Raw genomic sequence first — 6,000 nt, 5'->3', positions numbered from 1 at the left:
CAGGAGCACTGCCAGCCCCCCTGATACCAGGGGCTTTCAATGTCCAGGACTGTTCCACAGGCATGGTTTTCCAGGGATAAGGTTTGGAGCATAAAACTCTAAATGGGGTTAGAATAGCAACTAAGAGAAAAAGTGAAGAGGCATTAAATATAATGATAAAGGAGATTATTTTAATTAAAACATTAAAGAATTACGACGGAAGGGGCAAGGCACAACGCCTGGCCTCAGGCTCAGGTGTCCCCATGGCTGGTGCAGCAGGAGCAGTGGGCACTGGGGCGCTCTGGGAAAGCCTCCCGCGGCCGGGCTGGGCCGGGCTGGGGACACCCGGGCACCGCCGGGGCTGGGGACACCCGGGCACCGCCGGGGCCGTGGCACCTCCAGCGTGGTGTTTCCGTGACTGCCGAGCGCATGTGGCAGCCGTGTCCCGCAGAGCAGATGCTGCCCGTGGCCGTGAGCGGCGTGCAGGCAAGCAGCATTCCACATGTGCTCCCGGGTCTCCCGATTGGTGTGCTCCGCCGAAGGGGCTGGTCCTTGGAGTCAGCTCCTGTGCCTGTCACAGATGATATTTTTATGCAAGGAAACAAAACCAGGATATCTGATGGACTGTGTTATCTTTACAGACAGCTTGGAGCTACAGTTGCAAGGCAATAAGTTTTATGCTTGAACTTCGAAACTGTGAGTGGAATTTAAAAGCAGTTTTAAATGCCTACTTCTTTTAAATTTTTTAAATTTTATTTGGTGTGTGCATGTATGTGTGTGTGTGCAACTTTGCATGAAGTATATATATCTGCATAACTTCATTATCAAGCAAGCTGTTGTGAATTCTCCTAAGATGAAATAATGATTGCTTTGGAAAACTTTGCAAAGAGTTAGCTGCACGTAACAGCTGGACTAATATATGTGCACACTGAGGAAGAGAAGGATGTTCTTTTCAAGTGAGTGCAATTAGTCTAGTTTGAAATTATTTCAAATCATCTTTTCCACTCGAAAATCTGCTTGAGAAGGACTAGTTGTACTGAAGGGGAATCTCCTGGGAGTTATCAGCAAATGTCACGCTGGTCTGTGTGTCTTTGTTGCAGGCACATTTGATGTTTGCTTGTGTATGGAGAGGGATTTGGTGAAAACCTGCTGTTACCATTGTGTGGCACTGCACTTGCTGGATGAAAAATCTGTTGGTACCAGGTGTTAGAAAGCTGGCCAATTAATGATGATGGCAGGAAATTAGTTTAAGAGAATATTGTCCATTATGATGCAGATTTACAGAACTAATTCTAACAGATACATTGCACCAGTACAGGAAGATTGTTTCTGTAGCTGAAACATTAATAACCTGCTCTTTCTTACATAGGAATAATGAAATGAATTTCTGTGGGAGAGCTCTAGGGGTTGATACCCAGACCAGGAGTCCAAACCTGAGCGGGCAGTTTGCCACTCCAGGCTTGTGATATTTTCATTTCCTTATGGGAACTGTCCGGTATGGTCTAACACGACACCTGTCATCCTAGGGCATTATTTTATATAGAATCTTGTGTGAAAAGACCTATATGCTACAACTTTTCTTGATTCACTTCGATGTTAGTGCAAGCTGAGATACATGCTCTAAAAAAAAAATAAAAATTTAAAAGTCATCTTAAATCCTGTCTGGATTGTTCCACAGCTCTTTCTAGCTACCCAAAACAATCCTACACCTTTCTCAACTTAACATACATTTCCCTTAGTAAGCAGGCATGTTTCTGTTCTCTTCTTCATGTTTCTCTTTCTTGGCCAAGGTGTTGAATCAGTTTATAAATTTATATCCTGGTGAGTCTGGGTGAAATCCAAAGGTTAAGTGAAAATTGTGGGTAAGTGGCATGTTACTGCTAAGTAGGTATAGCAGAAACCCCATCCCTGGTGGATCCATCACCACTCATTCTCCTTCTGGGTGCCTCCAGATCATGCAGCAACACAAACAGCATCCAGATGAGGTGTGGGCATACAAGTGCATTTCTGCTGCATTAGTCAGAGCACAGAACATGGGATGATACCAACTTAGTACAACAGGCGGTGGGGCAATTCAGTCCATTGCCTGCTAAAAAGTAAATGAGAGTATTTCTTTAAGAAATGAACTGCTGGAGTAAACCTATAACTTTTTGCTACTCATATCATTGGTTGCAGAGTTTTTGTTACACCACTGGCTTCTCTAAAGTCAGATATACTGTATCATCAAGCCCTGCTGAGAATTAATCAGAACTTATTGGAAATAATACAGTGATGATAAATTTCCCTTACCTTGATTCCTTTTCTGTATCTTTTGTTGGTCACCACAGCAGGAACAACCTGGGTTTACCCAGCAGACCAAAACATAGAGTTTTTCCCAAAACTGAATTTGACATGAACAGAAAAGTGGTGCCACAGAGAAAATAATGAAACTCAACATATTTTGGTGACAGAGGCCTTCTTAATTGATGTGGAGGAAATCCTAAACGTGCTCCTATACATGCTCATAGATGTATAATGAATTAGTGTTCTGAACGAACTGCAGCATTTTTATTTCAATAATGTTAAAATCAATACATTTTCTTTTCACTTTCTAAACAGCAAATGAGGCTTAAAAGAACATCTAGGAATATATAGAAATTCATTTCAGCCAACTGTCCTTTAAATGCTGATAAAGTCCTTAAACTAAAAGGCCTCTATAATCCTTATAATATAAAATGTTTCCTCTTCATGTCACATAGTTCGGTTCTTCTTGTTCCCTTAATTTGGCAGAATTTTCTCTATTAGCTATTGCTGCCTAGATAGAATGGGCCAGATTCTTAGCTAGCAAGCATGAATAGATAATAACTTCATTGAAGTCAATGACATGACCCTGGATCCGTTCCAGCGTGACCAGAGTTGGAGTGGCTCAATACAGGCAGCTTCCATTCCTGCCAGGCTGGCTGAGGAGATGAACGAAGAGTTACTGCAGTTGTGCATGCTGCTAGCAGAAGGATGGTCCTGACAGCTCTCAGTTGTGCTTCCACCTCCAGCTTCTTCCAAAAGCAAAGATTAAACAGAGCAATCTCACTTTTTTTCCACAAACTTCAGCTTTGTGTCTCCAGTCTATGCAAGATTGAAGCTAAATCCAGCTACTTGCCTCCATACCTTGTCTAACCTTTGACATCTATCTCAAGAAAACAAATGTATGTGTTACTCTTTATTTTCTTTCCTGCTCGGAAAGATTTTAGGTTTTCCTTGATAATTTTTATGTTTGTGGTGTTCTGTAGTGGTGATGTTGTTTTAGGAAGCTTGGCTTCTTGCTGTGAAAGTGCTGCTCCCTGTGATACTCCTGGAGGCTGCTTCCCCATTCCTGGAGAAAGTTCTGGTTTCCGTCTCTGTTGTGTGATGATAACCACACTGTTCCCATGGCCACCTACCCCGCAAAATAACTCCCAGGTCTTTGTCATGGAGAGACTAATGGAGTTATTTTGTATTGTAGGTGGGGCTTCCTTGCAACAGTTTTGATTTCCCTGTTCTGCACGCTAGGACAGTCCAGAGCTCCTGCACTACCAAGAGGGGAGGTTTTGTGTGGCTCTCTGCAGGCTGTGTCCTATCTCCTGAGATTCATCCCAGAGGCATTAGCTGGCTTTGTTTCAAATGGGAGTGCCAGCTCTGGCTGATATTGCTGGTCAGAAATATCCAGTTTATACCTCTCTTGCTGAACTCTGTAATATTTTTACCAATAGCAATTCATCTTAGCTAGTTGGAAATGCCAAAGCTACAAAAAGGTCTGAAGGGGAGAGATGCTTTTGGGGTGAGGCTGGTTTCCTAGTTACTCCTAAGGGCAAACAAGAACATGGTATATTCAGATTTTAAGGAGTTCATTACAAATGCTACCTGCTGTGAGAACTTCCAGGAACACACACGTCTCCAAACATTCAGAATCACCAAGAAATAAACACACCAGTGAAGCCAACAGGCCTGTTCTTCTCTGGTGTTTCCCAAGTTCCTAGAATGGAGTGTGTTCATATCTACCACTGAAGTGGGGATTAGATGAAGCTAAGACTCAGCTGAACTGTAGCTAAAATAGTTTCTTTTGAAGAACTTTTCATCATTACATATCAGATAATTTTGTGATATGTGGGCACATTCTCAACAACAGCACTCTATTAATTAAAAAATCTTACTAAATTCTACCTGTATGGGCACAAGGTTTACCTTACAAAATGCTCCTATGATGTATGCAGCCTAATTACAAAATTTTTATTAAATTTCTTTTAAAACTATCAAAACTTTAAAGTTTTATAAAAACTTACCTTTTGTAACTATTTAGTATTCTGTATCATTTTTTTGCTGATAATAGGTATGTATCACAAGCTGTTATTTTGGAACAAGTAGTTCCACTAGGAAACTAGAAAAATGTGCCTGATTTTTTTTTTTAATTAATATTCTGCTTCCACGTGTGCATTTTTGAGATGAGGATATTTGTTGTGCAGTTAGTCAACAGAGGGTATGAAAATGATCAAGCAGGTGAAGAGAAGCTGAGCACATGTAAAAGAGTCCACAAAGTCAAGGAGATCTGTGGACTTAAAAAAATAACACCTTGGTCACAACACTGCTAATATCTCTGTTTTTTCAGGACTGAGAAGTATCACACTGTACTCTCAAAAAAACGTTTGCAAAACTGGGGCCTTTGAGTCACCTGAGAGAAGCTGTCCAGAAGCAATGTGAGAAAGGAAGGGAGTTAAGGGCAAAGGAAAGCGCTGTACAAACACACTGGTGCTAATACAACACAAATGCTCCTTGAAGCTGAAAATGAGAAAGCACAAAAGCTGTCAAGGGGAAAGATGAGGGTATGAGTAAGAATCATGTACCTCTGATGTTTTTTGCCCTTTGTGCTATGTGTTTCATGCCTTAGGGTAAATGAATAATACTCTGTTTTGAAGACAAATTAAGTTACTTTAATGAATGCATTATGCATTGTTTTGAAGACAAATTAAAGAACCTTAATTAAATTGCTGGTTTTATGTTCTCAGAAAAAAAAAAAACAAACCAAACAAACCCCCCCCCAAAAAAAAACCAAACTAAAAAAAAACCAAAAACAAAACCAAAAAAAACCCTCAAAAAATCCACAAAAACAAACAAACAAAAAAACCCCCAATTGCATTCATATGTCAAAGTGTCAACGGCAGGGGCAGCTTTTGGGAACACACATGTATAAGGAATGTGCAGGGCTGGAGGGAGGTGCACCACTGAGCAACCCAGACCACAAGCTCTCTAGGTCTACCCAGAAAAATTAGAGGGATCCCAAACACTGTTGATCCCAAAACCTTTACAGCCACAACTGGCTTTTTCAACATTCAAATTCCAGATGCTTTAGAGCCACTGCACTATGTCCTGAAATTACAGGAATCTGAGTGGCATACCTGGACATCATAAAAAAAACCCACCTCTTACAACAGTTTCTGTATCATATAGAACCAGAAATTGATGTGGTTTCTCTCTGTGCCTCTGTGAATAAAGAGCTAAGAGCTCTTTCCCTGGCTTGTTATTGTAGTGACACAAATAGGTAAACTAAGTATATTTTAAAGAGGGCACGTTTAAAGACTGGTTGTGAAAAAACAAGTGGAACTGACTAAGATTTTGGAGTTTAGCCAAAGGAAAAAAAAAAAGGAAAGTAATTTTGGATATTGTCTGTCATTGTCTCAAGCTGAAAGTTTGAAAATTGCAATCTGTATCTTTATACCCTGGTATATACACTCCTATATCCTTATACTTGTGCTCATGTCTTCATACCTATCCTTATAAACCTCCAGAATTTAGCCCCACCTAATTCTAATTCTTGGAAACAAATGTGGATTTATCTTATGTGAAAGGTAGGATCATAGCCTTGATGTAAATCAAGAACATTTGTCTCACCAGAAACTCCAGGCAACTGAAATGGAAAATAATTAAAGGCAATATAAACACTCATGATTTTTAAACACTTTCCAAAGCTTTTTATGGATGACTGGAGCAGAGTCTAGTTTTGGGCTGAGCAGT

General features: G+C 40.5%; 1 protein-coding gene across 1 annotated transcript in view; it reads left to right on the top strand.

The window, feature by feature from the left end:
* Positions 1-540: 540 nt before the first annotated feature.
* STARD13 (StAR related lipid transfer domain containing 13) overlaps positions 541-6,000 on the top strand; it is a 287,606-nt gene continuing 282,146 nt past the window's right edge. The window contains exon 1 of the mRNA XM_038133160.1: positions 541-675. The gene's annotated coding sequence lies outside the window, so the exon portion shown is untranslated. The remainder of the gene's footprint in view (positions 676-6,000) is intronic.

Source organism: Motacilla alba, chromosome 1 (assembly GCF_015832195.1).
Source record: "Motacilla alba alba isolate MOTALB_02 chromosome 1, Motacilla_alba_V1.0_pri, whole genome shotgun sequence".
NCBI lineage: Eukaryota > Metazoa > Chordata > Aves > Passeriformes > Motacillidae > Motacilla > Motacilla alba.
Note: the sequence above shows the minus strand (reverse complement) of the source record. Positions and strands in the feature narration are given on the sequence as shown.